This window comes from Rhinoderma darwinii, chromosome 1 (genome assembly GCF_050947455.1).
Source record: "Rhinoderma darwinii isolate aRhiDar2 chromosome 1, aRhiDar2.hap1, whole genome shotgun sequence".
Taxonomy (NCBI): Eukaryota; Metazoa; Chordata; class Amphibia; order Anura; family Rhinodermatidae; genus Rhinoderma; species Rhinoderma darwinii.
In genome coordinates this window covers 249362348-249377620 of record NC_134687.1, presented here as the reverse complement: position 1 = coordinate 249377620, position 15273 = coordinate 249362348, and the positions used below count along the sequence as shown (strand labels likewise).

Sequence of the window (15273 nt, the reverse complement as noted above, 5' to 3'; positions counted from 1 at the left end):
GCTTTCCTGTTTGAGTTTAAATGCATGGGTGGTGGCGGGGTAGAGAATTGTATTGCTGACGCGCTTTCTCGCTCGCAGTGGGATCGTTTCCGGCAGCTGGTCCCGGACGCGGAGTTAACAGGGGTGGACTGTCCCAGTCATCTGTGGGAGCTGGTATCCAGGCGGCAGGTGCATTGATTAAACGTTCACTGGCCAGTGCGACGTGGTCGTCGTATGCGGCTGGATGGAGGCAATGGAGGAGTGGGTGAGATCTTTGGGAGATGTGTGCTCGGATGATGATAGGATGGTGGCCTTGCTGTTTTGGTTGGGGGATGCGTTCGCCCGGGGTTGCACGGTCGCTAAGGTTAATCGCTTCGTGGCGGCCATTGCTTTCGGTTGTAAGTTACGGGGGTTGGCAGATATCACGAAGCGGTTTTTGGTGGGCCAGGCATTGAAAGGGCTGAGACGGGGTGTAGTGGTGAGGGATAAGAGGCGTCCCGTGTCATTTCAATTGTTGTGTTCCCTGGAGGTGGTGGTGCGGCAGGTGTGTCGTTCAGAGTATGAGAGCAAGCTTTTCCGGTTGGCTTTTGCGTTAGCCTTTTTTGGAGCTTTTCGGGTAGGGGAATTGGTTTCCCCCAGTTCGGTGAGAGCGGGGGGCTTGTTGCAGGATAATGTCGATTTGTATGAAGACAGGGTGGAGATAGTGTTGCGAAGGTCCAAAACGGACCAAGGAGGGGCAGGACGTCGAGTGGTTTTGCTGGCGGTCCCAAAGAATCCGGTTTGTCCAGTGTTGTGTGTCAAGGAGTACTTGGCGGGTTTAGATCTCTCAGACTGGCCGTTGCTGCGGCACGAGGATGGCTCGTTTCTGTCGCGGTATCAGTTTATTTCGGTTTTCAGAAAGTGTCTGGTGGCTAGCGGGGTGCAGGCAGAGCGGTGAGATGGGGTTTAGATGATGCAGGCGTGCAGCGGATAGGGCGTTGGGAGTCGGCGCGTTTCCATTCTTATGTGCGCTTGAACATGTTGTGATATATTGATGTATAGCATGTTCCGGGTGCGTGCGTTTCCGCCTGAGTATTAATGGTACGCGGCAGCAAGAGGTGGTGCGTGTATGTTCTTCATTTGTTTTGCAGGCCGTGACTCATGCATGGTGTGGATTATGGGACATTCTTTTGTGTACTGGGGTGCCCTTCGCGCGGATGTACGGCCGGACGGTCGACAGCTCAGGATTCCGCGGGACGCGGCGGTTGTGAGGTGGATGGGTATACGGGGAATGACATGGAACAGGGTATTGCCCGAGTTTCACAATTTTGTACTGCTTGACAGGGCGCCGGAGGTACTGGTGTTGCATGTGGGAGGCAACGATTTGGGTATACGCCCTTTCCGGGAGTTGGTACGGGACGTCAAGCATGATTTGCTCTGCTTATGGGCAACTTATCCTAAATTGGTGACGGTGTGGTCTGAGATGGTCCCTAGGAAGAACTGGCGGATGGCCCGTTCTGTGGGAAAAATTAACAAGGCTCGCATTAAGGCTAATAGGGCCATATCGAGCTTCGTGACGCGTAATGGTGGGGTTGCGGTGCGCCACTGGGATCTGGAGGCTGGGACAGGCAGCTACTGGAGAGAGGACGGTGTGCACCTCAATGAGGTGGGGATGGATATGTGGAGTCTGGCTTTGACCGATGGAATTGAGCGAGCGGTGGGAGTGTGGAGGAGCTCGCAGGCGTGAGGTGGTCAAGGCCTGTTTCGCTTTGGCGGGGGGGAGTCCTTGAAGTAGGTCGTAAAAAGTGGTGGTGGGGAATGCATCACGGGATGCACCTCCAATTTGTCGGCTTCTTAGGGTGTTACCCCTTTTGAAAGCTGGGTTATATATATTTATATATATATGGTGGTCATCTGCAAAAAGGTAATTTGGTGCTCCTGGGCCGGGTTACGGCTGGGGGTAAGGTATTTGTGGGCAGATGGCCAAAATTAAGTATCGGTGGCTTCAAGGACTTGCCCCTGTCATTCTGGTTGGTTTATAATGTTATGACCCTGATAGGGTCGCAGTGGGTTATTTGTTGTTATGATGTATCCCCTTTTTTGGGGATTCAAAAATTATGGTATTTAAAGTTATTGTTATTTAAATAATAAACGGCTGCTGTGGCCATTAAAATCCAACTCTGTTTCAGTGTCTGCTTTGGGAGGGTAGATTTACATAAGGGGAGAAGCGACTCGACTTATTTGAGTCAAGAAGAGGCCGTACTGAAAGAAGAAAAAAGGAATAAGGGAAGGCCTCCATGACTAAAATAGATGGGAGGGACACAGAGTTGGCTGGCCTATGAGAGGAAAGGGGGGGGGGGGACAGCAGGAGGGCTTGAGTGAGAAGGGGTGGGGATTGAAGGGGATGTACCTGTTTCCTGTTTGTGCTCTCCCTCTCTTCGCCAGGACACAGAAGCAGGAACATGTTCCCGCCCGCCCGCCCTGATGTGGATCGGTTGACCGCGGCAAGAGGTTGCTGCGGATGGTGGTTCTTCTCGTCAAAGTTTATTTGCTTATTGACATTTGTATTTGGGGGAGGTTAAATTTTGTCATTGCAGCTGCGGGGGGGAGTCCTTGAAGTAGGTCGTAAAAAGTGGTGGGGGGGAATGCATCACGGGATGCACCCCCAATTTGTCGGCTTCTTAGGGTGTTACCCCTTTTGAAAGCTGGGTTATATATATTTATATATATATGGTGGTCATCTGCAAAAAGGTAATTTGGTGCTCCTGGGCCGGGTTACGGCTGGGGGTAAGGTATTTGTGGGCAGATGGCCAAAATTAAAGGAACAGTGTCATCACAAATATTTTATTAATATGTTAAAGATGTTAGTGCCTTAATATAAACGTTTATTTTCATTTGTGTGTTTGTGTTTTACTGTTTCTTTTTTTCACACTTTTTTTTCCCTATGGGGGCTGCCATTTTTTGTTCCATTTCTGTGTGTGTCGATTAACGACACACACAGACATGGAATACGGCAGCCACAGTCCCATAGGGACTGCGAACGGCTCCCGTCCCATTGACTGCCGTGTACGGCGTCTGTGTGGGAACTGCGCATGCGCCGCTCCCACACAGTCCTATTCGAAATTGGCGCCGTCCGGCGCCATTTTCCTGTGGACCGGAAGTCGCGGCCGGACAGTAATATTACTACTTCCGGTCGCGGCTTCCGGACAAGTGCACATGGAACAGCGGCAGCAAAGGGAGCGGACGGGCCGCGGCGGCAGGAGCAGGTAAGCGATTTCAATGTATGTTAGTGTTTGTGTGTGTTTACTACTGCATGTAAACCTACTACACTGTGGGTTACCTCAAAAAATGGCGACGCACAGTGTAGCAGGTTAAACCTTTCAAACCCCTCGTTTATCCCGGCACTAGCCAGGATAAAGGAGGGGGGGATGCTGAGCGCTCACTAGAGCGATAGCTTTTAACCCAATGTTGCAATGCTGCAATTTTGGGAACTAGCTCCAAACAGCTCCATCTAGTGACCAAAAATGGGTAGTATTATAAATTTGAAAAAATTTATAATATTTCCTGACTCGCGAAAAAAATAAAAAAAAATTTGAACAACGTTTTATCACCCACACACTAAATGTTTAAATTTTAAAAAAATAACATGTTTTTTGGGCGACACCATGCCTTTAAGTATCGGTGGCTTCAAGGACTTGCCCCTGTCATTCTGGTTGGTTTATAATGTTATGACCCTGATAGGGTCGCAGTGGGTTATTTGTTGTTATGATGTATCCCCTTTTTTGGGGATTCAAAAATTATGGTATTTAAAGTTATTGTTATTTAAATAATAAACGGCTGCTGTGGCCATTAAAATCCAACTCTGTTTCAGTGTCTGCTTTGGGAGGGTAGATTTACATAAGGGGAGAAGCGACTCGACTTATTTGAGTCATGGATATTGTCAATGCTATAGCAATGCAAACACATTTTACACAATTGTATGCTTCCAACTTTGTGGCAACAGTTTGGGAAAGGCTCTTTCCTGTTCCAACATGACACTGTGCATAAAGTGACGTTCATAAAGACATGGCTTGGTGTGGAGGAACTTAAGTGGCCTGCACAGAGCCCTGACCTCAACCCCATCAAACACATTTGGAATGAATTAGAATGCTGATTCCGAGCCAGGCCCTGTTTAACCCCTTCACAACTGCCATACGGCTATAAACGTTCCAACTGCCGATGTCCCGTGCAGTTGTCACGTATATAAACGTTGGCAGCCTGGAACGGGGTTTAATAAGTGCAATGCTGCTTCAATGTGAACAGCGCTGCACTCTCATGTCTGCCGGGGCTTTAAGACATCCCCCACTGTAGATAGCGCCACACACAACCCCCATAGAAAGCCCCTGTAGATAGCGCCACTTAAGCTCCCTCTAGGAGCGGAATCCCCGGCCAGCGCTCTGGCTGCAGGTTCCCCTTCTAGAGGGAGCCCCTGACGTCTCAAAATCCCCGCTGTAAATAGTGCCACTGTAGAAAGCCACCCCCCCTGCTGTAGATACCATCGAACCCCCCTACCCCCTGTAGCGCCACCTAAACTCCCACTAGGAGCGGAATCCGCGATATCAGATCGCTCTGTATCGGGGATTCCGCTTATAGAGAGAGCTCCTGACGTTACTGTCCACTGTCAGGGGCTCTCTCTAGGAATCCCCAGCTGACACTACGACCGGGGATTCCGCTACTGGAGAAGCCCCTGGCCTCACTATCCATATATTGACAGTGACGACAGGGCTCTCTCTAGGAGCGGAATCCCTGGTCGACATTCTGACCGGGGATTCCGCTAGTGGAGAAGCCCCTGGCATCAATATCCATATATCGACAGTGACGACAGGGCTCTCTCTTGGAGCGGAATCCCTGGCCGACATTCTGACCGGGGATTCCGCTACTGGAGAAGCCCCTGGCGTCACTATCCATATATAGACAGTGTAGTCAGACACTACTCCTGGAGCAGAATCCCCGGCCACATCGTTGCCGATGCTCAGGCAGGGAATTCCGCTTTTAGAGTTAGCCCCTGACATCACTGTCCATATATGAAAGGGTTAAAAGCAGTGCCTGACTTTGCAAGTTCTGTTTTGGCTAAATGGGTACAAATTACCATTGAAACACTCCAAAAGCTTATGGAAAGTCTTCTCAGAACAGTGGAGGATAGGCCCGGGGCCCAACTCCCATGGCTCGATTTAACGAGTTCTCCAGTCCTAAGAAATTGATGACCTATCCTCAGGATAGGCCATCAATATCTCATTGGTTGGTTTCTGACTCCTGGGACTTCTGCCGATCAGCTGTTTTGAAGGGGCCACAGCGCTTGTACGAGGACTGCTACCCCTTCATGTCCTTTATTTCTCACTCTGTAAATTGCTGACACACTTGTAGAGGTTCACAGTATTATAGCCTTCTACTATTCACTTCAATGGGAGAAGGCTGTAATACTGTGAACTGCCGCTACAAGTGTGTTGGCGATTCACAGTATGAGCAGTAAAGAAAATGAAGGGAGAGCAGCACTCGTGCAAGTGCTGCGACCACTTTAAACCAGCTGAACAGCGTGGGATGTCGGGAGTCTAACCCTGGCCAATGAGATATTGATGGCTTATCCTGGTAACTGGACACTCCTTAAAGGGAGGGCACCCATTGGACGTGCCACAGGGCCTCTACTACTAATGAGGAGTAGGGGCTTCCACCAGAACTGCAGCTTCGGACTGATAACATCAGTGCCTTGCAGGAGCAGCAAGGTACTAGAAGCTGAAACAGGCCTTAAATAGAATAGAGCAGTGGCTGTACCTGTGGTCCAACCACTCTAGGGCAGGGGCGGACATCATGTAGCTGCACAGGGGCATGGAGGGAAGGGGAAACACAGTCCTGGCCTCAGAAAGCTGTAATAATTATCTCTCCTGTCTTAAAGGAGAGATAACTATTGTGCCCAGTAGGTGGCAGCATCACACAGTGATGCTGCCTCCTGGTGGTATTTGAACACAGGTGCTGGGGCTCTGACAGTATGACTGGTCCTTGCTGCTAGCAAAGGGGAAAAGAGAGAAGGAGGGAAAGTCTTCAGCATTCCTTTATCCCTCCCTACAATCAGGAGAAGTGGCTGCTATAATGAGGGGCTCCTCCGCGGTGCTGAGCAGACTTCATAGTTCAGTGGCTATATGTTTGGTGAGTGACTGTGGAAGGGAGATCAGGGAGCAGCTTGAACTGCTGCCTGTTTGTGTTCCCTATAGACTGCTGCTTCAGTGCAATTATTTTTTTACGTGCCCCTCTACTCACCCACAGAGCCCCTGCTACCTATTGTCCCCCCCCCCCTAACCTCCAGAGCCCCAGGCCACCTATTGTCTACTCCTTGTATTCTTCCCGACAGAACCCCTAGCAGGTTGTGTCTACAACTGGCCCTGTTTTTTTGCCTACCAAGTATAACAATTTAAATTCAAGTTATTATTTTTCTGGCTACCAATTTAAAGCAACTTTCCAGTCAAAATGGAAAATTTGACTATAAATGGCAAATGTTCAGACAACATAGCTGGTGCCCTACTCAGAAATTATCCTGCCGCCGCTCGTGCGTCCTAGTTCTCTATTTGCACCTTACAGTCTTAGAATTCCTTATTTAAAGCGTTCTTAGGAACTGTGAGAAAACCACCTTCCAATGCCTTCTGATGGACAAGCGCTGCTGACTTGAGCTCTGATAACACTGTGGCACTGGTCCATCGGACGGCAGTAAAGTGGGGGGGGGGGGGGGGGGCTGTTTCAGACATTCTAAGAACGCTCCTTATAGGTAAGTCTCAGATTGTGGTGACCATTTTGCAAGGATGCAAACGGGATCAGAACGTATAAACGTTGGCAGGGAAGTCTAAAACTGGGGAGGCCATTTTAAAAAAATGAAAAAGGTGACCAGAACACAGGAACGGCAGCAGGATCATTCATGAGGATGGCATCAGATATTTCGCATATACATCTGTCATGTATAGTCAAATTTCCACGTTTGACTGGAGGGTTGCTTAAAATCAACAAGAAAGCATGTACACTCGACTGCTTGCAGCATTTATACTAGACTGTAGACTGATCGCAGCATTTACACTAAACTGTGGACTGATCGCAGCATTTACACTAGACTGGAATGACCTCAGCGTTTACACTAGACTGTGGACTAGGGCTGGGCAATTAATAGAAAAATATTTTTAATCAAAATTCAGCGCAATTAATTATCCCGATTTAAACTGTATCTGCATGTTCAGGGGCAGATACAGTTGAAACCAATGGTAGAGAAGTGGACCGTAAGGTCCCTGCTCTACCATTCACTATGTATCACTGGACGCGAGGCAGTGATGTCATCGAGCCTGTCTGCGCCGAGTTGCACAAACCAGAGGAGCAGAGGAATCTCCTCCACTCGTCATTGGAACGGGGTTAGGTGAGTATGTATCTTATTATTTTTATTAGGCACTATTGGGGGCAGCTGTGGGGGCATTATACAACATGGGGAAGCTATGGGGGACTTTATACTGTCTGGGGTGCAGCTATGGGGGCATTATACTGTGTGAGGGCAGCTATAGGGGCACTATACTATGTGAAAGTCATTTATGGGGGCATTATACTGTGGGGAGGGCAGTTATGGGTGGCATTATACTGTGTAGAGGGCAGTTATGGGGGCATTATACTGTGTGGGGGGCAGTTATGGGGGGCATTATACTGTGTGGTGGCAGCTTTGGGGGGCATTATATTCGGTAGGGGCAGCTATGGAGGCATTATACTGTGTGGAGGGCAGCTATAGGGGAATTATACTGTATGGAGGCAGAATAGGGGCATTATAATGTGTGGGGGCAGCTATGGGGGCAATATACTGTGTGGGGGAAGTGTCAGGGTGTATATTATATACAGTAATTCACAGCAGGTTCAGGGGATTAATATTAATTCAATGGCGTAACATGCAAATGGAGGGGAGTGGCATGCAAATAGAGGTGTGGCCTAAATAATCGTTCAATAATCGTGATCGAGGTTACATGTTCAAGTAAGCATGATTTTGATTTAGGCCAAAATTGCACAGCCCTACTGTGGGCTAACTGCACCGTTACACTAGACTATGCACTGACTACAGCATTTACACTAGACTGTGGAATAACCTCAGCGTTTACACTAGACTGTGGACTAACTGCAGCATTTACAATAGACTATGGACTAACTGCAGCGTTACACTAGACTTTGGAGTAACTACAGCGTTACACTAGACTATAGACTGCATAGCTTACACTAGACTATGGACTAACTGCTGCGTTTACACTAGACTATGAACTGACTGCAGCATTTACACTAGACTATGGACTGATCTCAGCGTTTACTCTAGCCTGTGGACTAACTGCAGCGTTTACACTAGACAATGGACTAACTGCAGAGTTTACACTAGACTATGGATTAGCTGCAGTGTTTACTCTAGCCTGTGGACTAACTGCAGCATTTGCACTAGACTATGGACTAACTGCAGTGTTTACACTAGACTATGGATTAGCTGCAGTGTTTAATCTAGACTATGGACTAACTGCAGCGTTTACACTAGACTATGGATTAACTGCAGTGTTTACACTAGACTATAGTCTGACTGCAGCGTTAACACTAGACTATGGACTAACTGCAGCATTTACACTAGACTATGGACTGACTGCAGCGTTTACACTAGACTGGCCTACTAACTGCATCCTTTACACTAGACTATAGACTAGCTGCAGTGTTTACACTAGACTATGGACTGACTGCAGGATTTACACTAGACTATGGACTAACTGCAGCATTTACACTAGACTATAGACTGATTGTAGTGTTTACACTAGACTATGTACTGACCAACCACAGTGTTTACACTAGACTGTTTACTAACTGCAGCATTTACACTAGACTATGGACTGGCTGCAGCATTTACACTAGACTGTGGACTGACCGCAGTGTTTACACTAGACAGTGTACTAACTGCATCGTTTACATTAAACTATGGACTGACTGAAGCGTTTAGACTAGACTGGCCTAACTGCAGTGTTTACACTAGACTATGGACTAACTGCAATGTTTACATTAGACTATGGACTGACTGGAGTGTTTACACTAGACTGTGGACTGACCACAGAGTTTACAATACACTGGAGACTAATCACAGCGTTTACACTGGACTGTGGACTAATCACAGCATTTACACTGAACTGTGGACTGGCTGCAGCATTTACACTAGACTGTGGACTAAATATAGCGTTTACACTAGACTATGGAGTGACTGCAGCATTTACACTAGACTGTGGACTAACTGCAGCATTTACACTAGACTATGGACTGACTGCAGCGTTTACACTAGACTGGCCTAACTGCAGTGTTTATACTAGACTGGGCAAACTGTGTGTTTACACTAGACTATGAACTAACTGCAGAGTTTACAGTAGACTATGGACTGACTGCAGTGTTTACTCTAGACTATGGGCTGACTGGAGTGTTTACACTAGACTGAGGACTGACCACAGAGTTTACAATACACTGGAGACTGATCACAGCGTTTACACTGAACTGTGGACTAATCACAGCATTTACACTGAACTGTGGACTGGCTGCAGCATTTACACTAGACTGTGGACTAAATATAGCGTTTACACTAGACTATGGAGTGACTGCAGCATTTACACTAGACTGTGGACTAACTGCAGCATTTACACTAGACTATGGACTGACTGCAGCGTTTACACTAGACTGGCCTAACTGCAGCGTTTATACTAGACTGGGCAAACTGCGTGTTTACACTAGACTATGAACTAACTGCAGCGTTTACACTAGACTATGGACTGACTGCAGTGTTTACTCTAGATTATGGGCTGAGTGCAGTGTTTACACCGGACTGTGGACTGATCACAGCATTTACACTGGACTGTGGACTGACTGCAGCATTTACACTAGTCATAGACTAACTGCAGCATTTACACTACACTATAGACTACAGCGTTTACACTAGACTATGGACTGATTGCAGCGTTTACACTAGACCATGGACTGACTGCAGCGTTTAGACTAGACTATGGACTAACTGCAGCATTTACACTACACTATGGACTGATTGCAGCATTTACACTAGACTATGTACTGACTGCAGCATTTACACTAGACTGTGAGCTGACCAACCACAGCGTTTACACTAGACTGTGGACTGACCGCAGCGTTTACACTAGACTGTGGACTAACTGCATCGTTTACACTAGACTATGGACTGACTTCAGCATTTATACTAGACTGGCCTAACTGCAGCGTTTACACTAGACTGGCCTATCTGCAGCGTTTACACTAGACTATGGACTGACTGCAGCATTTACACTAGACTATGAACTAACTGCAGCGTTTACACTAGACTATGGACTGAGTGCAGTGTTTACACCGGACTGTGGACTGATCACAGCATTTACACTGGACTGTGGACTGGCTGCAGCATTTACATTAGACTTTGGACTGACAGCAGCGTTTACACTAGACAGTGGACTAACTGCATCGTTTACATTAAACTATGGACTGACTGAAGCGTTTACACTAGACTGACGTAACTGCAGTGTTTACACTAGACTATGGACTAACTGCAATGTTTACACTAGACTATGGACTGACTGGAGTGTTTACACTAGACTGTGGACTGACCACAGAGTTTACAATACACTGGAGACTGATTACAGCGTTTACACTGGACTGTGGACTAATCACAGCATTTACACTGAACTGTGGACTGGCTGCAGCATTTACACTAGACTGTGGACTAAATATAGCGTTTACACTAGACTATGGAGTGACTGCAGCATTTACACTAGACTGTGGACTAACTGCAGCATTTACACTAGACTATGGACTGACTGCAGCGTTTAGACTAGACTGGCCTAACTGCAGCGTTTATACTAGACTGGACAAACTGCGTGTTTACACTAGACTATGAACTAACTGCAGCGTTTACACTAGACTATGGACTGACTGCAGTGTTTACTCTAGACTATGGGCTGAGTGCAGTGTTTACACCGGACTGTGGACTGATCACAGCATTTACACTGGACTGTGGACTGGCTGCAGCATTTACACTAGACTATGGACTGATCTGAGCGTTTACTCTAGCCTGTGGACTAACTGCAGTGTTTACACTAGGCTATGGACTAACTTCAGCGTTCACACTAGACTATGGACTGACTGCAGTGTTTACTCTAGACTATGGGCTGGGTGCAGTGTTTACACCGGACTGTGGACTGATCACAGCATTTACACTGGACTGTGGACTGGCTGCAGCATTTACACTAGACTATGGACTGACCTGAGCATTTACTCTAGCCCGTGGACTAACTGCAGTGTTTACACTAGACTATAGAATAACTGCAGCGTTTACACTAGACTATGGACTAGCTGCAGTGTTTACACAAGACTATGGACTGACCACAGTGTTTACACTAGACTATGGAGTGACTGCAGCATTTACACTAGACTGTGAGCTGACCAACCACAACGTTTACACTAGACTGTGGACTAACTGCAGCGTTTACACTACACTATGGACTGACCTCAGCATTTACACTAGACTGTGAACTGACTGCATCATTTACACTAGTCTATGGACTAACTGCAGCATTTACACTACACTATAGACTACAGCGTTTACACTAGACTATGGACTGATTGCAGCGTTTACACTAGACCATGGACGGACTGAAGCGTTTAGACTAGACTATGGACTAACTGCAGCATTTACACTAGACTATGGACTGATTGCAGCGTTTACACTAGACTATGTACTGACTGCAGCATTTACACTAGACTGTGAGCTGACCAACTACAGCGTTTACACTAGACTGTGGACTAACTGCAGCATTTACACTAGGCTATGGACTGACTGCAGCATTTACTCTAGACTGTGGACTGACCGCAGCGTTTACACTAGACTGTGGGCTAACTGCATCGTTTACACTAGACTATGGACTCACTGCAGCATTTACACTAGACTGGCCTAACTGCAGCGTTTACACTAGACTGGCCTATCTGCAGCGTTTACACTAGACTATGGACTGACTGCAATGTTTACACTAGACTATGGACTGACCCCAGAGTTTACAATACATTGGAGACTGATCACAGCGTTTACACTGGACTGTGGACTGATCACAGCATTTACACTGAACTGTGGAATGGCTGCAGCATTTACACTAGGCTGTGGACAAACTACAGCGTTTACACTAGACTATGGACTGACTGCAGCATTTACACTAGACTATGGACTGACTGCAGCGTTTACACTAGACTATGAACTAACTGCAGCGTTTACACTAGACTATGGACTGAGTGCAGTATTTACACCGGACTGTGGACTGATCACAGCATTTACACTGGACTGTGGACTGGCTGCAGCATTTACATTAGACTTTGGACTGACAGCAGCATTTACATTAGACAGTGGACTAACCGCAGCATTTACACTAGACTGTGGACTAACTGCAGCGTCTACACTAGACTGCGGACTGACAACAGTATTTACACTGGATTTTGGACTGATCGCAGCATTTACAAACAGATAGGTATAGAACAGAGATGGATAGATGATAAATAGGTAGAAATATAGATTACACACTGTTACTAGATTTAGTAGCTTTTAGGTGTCTAGACTACAATTCCATTCTTTCCTGTAGCTATGGTAAAAGGCCCTCACACCGAGGCTAAAGTTTAAAAAAAATTCTTGCAGCTTTAGATGTCTTATGACTTTCTTAAAGGGGTTTTGAAGTCCCTAAAAATGTATGGCCTATACTTAGGATAGTACATCAATAGCTGATCGCTCGTGGTCCGACTGCAGCCGTTGAAGTGAATGAGAGAAGGCTGCAATACTGTAAATCGCTGCACCCCCTTCAAAACAGCCGATCGGCGAGAGGTTATTGATCAGTTATTATTATCGTTCAGTTATTGATCGCCTATCCCGAGGATAGGCCATCAATTTTCAATTTAAATAGTTGGTTCATGTGGTCACATAACCATTTTCCAGGGCATCGCCCTAGATAAGCACCCTAGCAATGCTTTCCCTTTCTCATACCCTGTTGTTTAAGTTAATTATGTCTTTTATGTATATTTTCCTTTTAACTACACTGATTTATTTGAAATCTTGTCATAGCAGAATGTAACATTACAACTATTGTACATACAGTGCTTGGCAAAACTAGAATCAATATATATTTATATAATGTTTTCTAAAAATCTTCATCTCACCACTGAATAACTCCATAAATCGAGTCCCCTTTCTAGCAGTTCTGAAACACATCTCCAGAGGCTGGCAGCTCAGCTAAATATTTAAAGTCAGTAGAAATGTTTGAATGTTTTGTGATTTCAGTTAGCTTGTGAAAGGGTGTTTAGTAAGTTCCTTGACATATCATGACTTTATTAATACCAGAGAGAAAGACGGAGTGACCATTTATGACTTCACATCTGTCTGTTGATGACTTCACTTCTATCTGTTGATGACTCATTTGCAGCAGATTCACCATTATACTGCTCCAGTACAATACAATGAAGTAGTCGGTTATTTTGCCTTATTAGTTAATTTTATGGTAAAATTGACGCATGAATTGTCAATCATGTGTGCTTCTTTTTTTTCTTTCTATTTCCTACTGTTCCTGCATTTGTTGTACTACACTGTGAATAGCATACTGCATGCATGTTTTGTTTTTTTAATTATTTTTATTGTATAACCTGTAAATGTTTAAAAATGTATGGCACCATGGACGATCATGGTGCTATATAAATTATTTTTAATAGCAGTAATATTACCTCATAAATATACTACAAAAGTATATCACACTGTGATATTAAATGAATACCATGTGTGGTCTGTCATTTCTGGATCATACGTTCATCAAATTACATTATATTACTATTTACAAAATTTTTTGTCTTTTGCAGTACCAATTTCTGGGAACTAAATTCCATCAACAAAGAAATTCTGCCAGAGACTATCCTCACAGACAGAATACTAATATTTCAGATACAAATAAGGTCACTATTCCTCCTTAGCCCTATAAATGTCAGTGATTTGTGCCAAATCTGCATATCTGGTGGTTAAGCCATTTTTCCTCTCTTTTGTTCTGTGGCAGCGTATTCTGGACTTTCAATTTGAATTGTGCAAGTTACCAACGTTGTAGATGTGTGATATGGACTACAATTCCAATCATGTTTTGTTCGTAATAGGACTACCTTAGAGGTACATAGGGCTTCTACTGTAACTCCATATGTCTCTGATTTGAAACGTGGCATTTTCCATCACACTCTAGATGTACGGAGGTATTGTCCACCAGCATTGCAGGTTACAGGTTCTGTGACCCTGTGTGTGAGCCCTTATCCTGGTTTCCAACTGGGGGTATGCACCCTTTTTCTTGCTAACAATCCTGCAAAAAAACTTAAAAGAAACTTAAAGCTAAAGAATGAATAGAAAGAACGCTGGAGTAAGATGCACTTAATTTATTAAGATGCATCTCTGGCCGTCCGTGCGCCAGAAAGTCAAACCCTCTCCAGCTACGAGCTGGAGTAGGTTTGCAATATAATTTACGCCACTTTCTGGTGTAAATAGTAGTAAAATTGTTGCACCGTTAGTGGTCCCGTCCTTTCCACTATGTCTCGCCCTCTTTTTAGAGCTGTGGAACCAACACAAAAGTCAATTTTTTGGTGCAAATTGCGAGTTTTGTGTAATTTGAAACTTTTCTACGCCAGAAAAGTGGCGTAGAAAAGTTAATATATTCCGCTAGATGTGTTGTAGGTGAACTCTAATGAACGGATGCTTACTGTAACACCCATGGCGCGGACCGTCCGCATTACTCCTCCCCAGACGGCCTGCACCCATGGATCTGCAAGCGCTGGCCCCCATCTCCTCCTCAGGAGACGCCAGCGCTCACTTCCGTCCTGTTCTGCAGCATCCCGTAGGGTGCGCTCGCACGCTCGTGCCTGGCCTTAAATGGCCAACGCGCGCACCAGGAGTAATGTTCCAATTAGCCTAAATCACCCTGGACTATAAGAAGGGCCCTGCCCCTTTCCTCATTGCCTGCACTTTGTGTGTATACCCGTGTTAGTATTTGCTAATGGCCCCTTGAGTGTTTTCCAGTTCCCAGTGTTCCCGTTCCTGCTACCTGTATCCTGTTTCCCCTGCTACCGTGTTCCTGTGCTGAACAGTGTTGGAGTCGTGTTGTGTTGCCTACTACACCCGTTGTGTTTCACCGCACCTGTTGTCTGCCTGCTGCCTGAGTTCCATCCGGGCGTAAACCATCGCTACTGTCTGTATTGCCA

General features: G+C 45.9%; 1 long non-coding RNA gene across 1 annotated transcript in view; it reads left to right on the top strand.

Moving 5' to 3' along the window:
* LOC142740784 (uncharacterized) overlaps positions 1 to 14007 on the top strand; it is a 33607-nt gene extending 19600 nt beyond the window's left edge. Inside the window, exon 3 of the long non-coding RNA XR_012880881.1 lies at positions 13900 to 14007. This is a non-coding gene — a long non-coding RNA (uncharacterized LOC142740784). The remainder of the gene's footprint in view (positions 1 to 13899) is intronic.
* The last annotated feature ends 1266 nt before the right edge of the window (positions 14008 to 15273 follow it).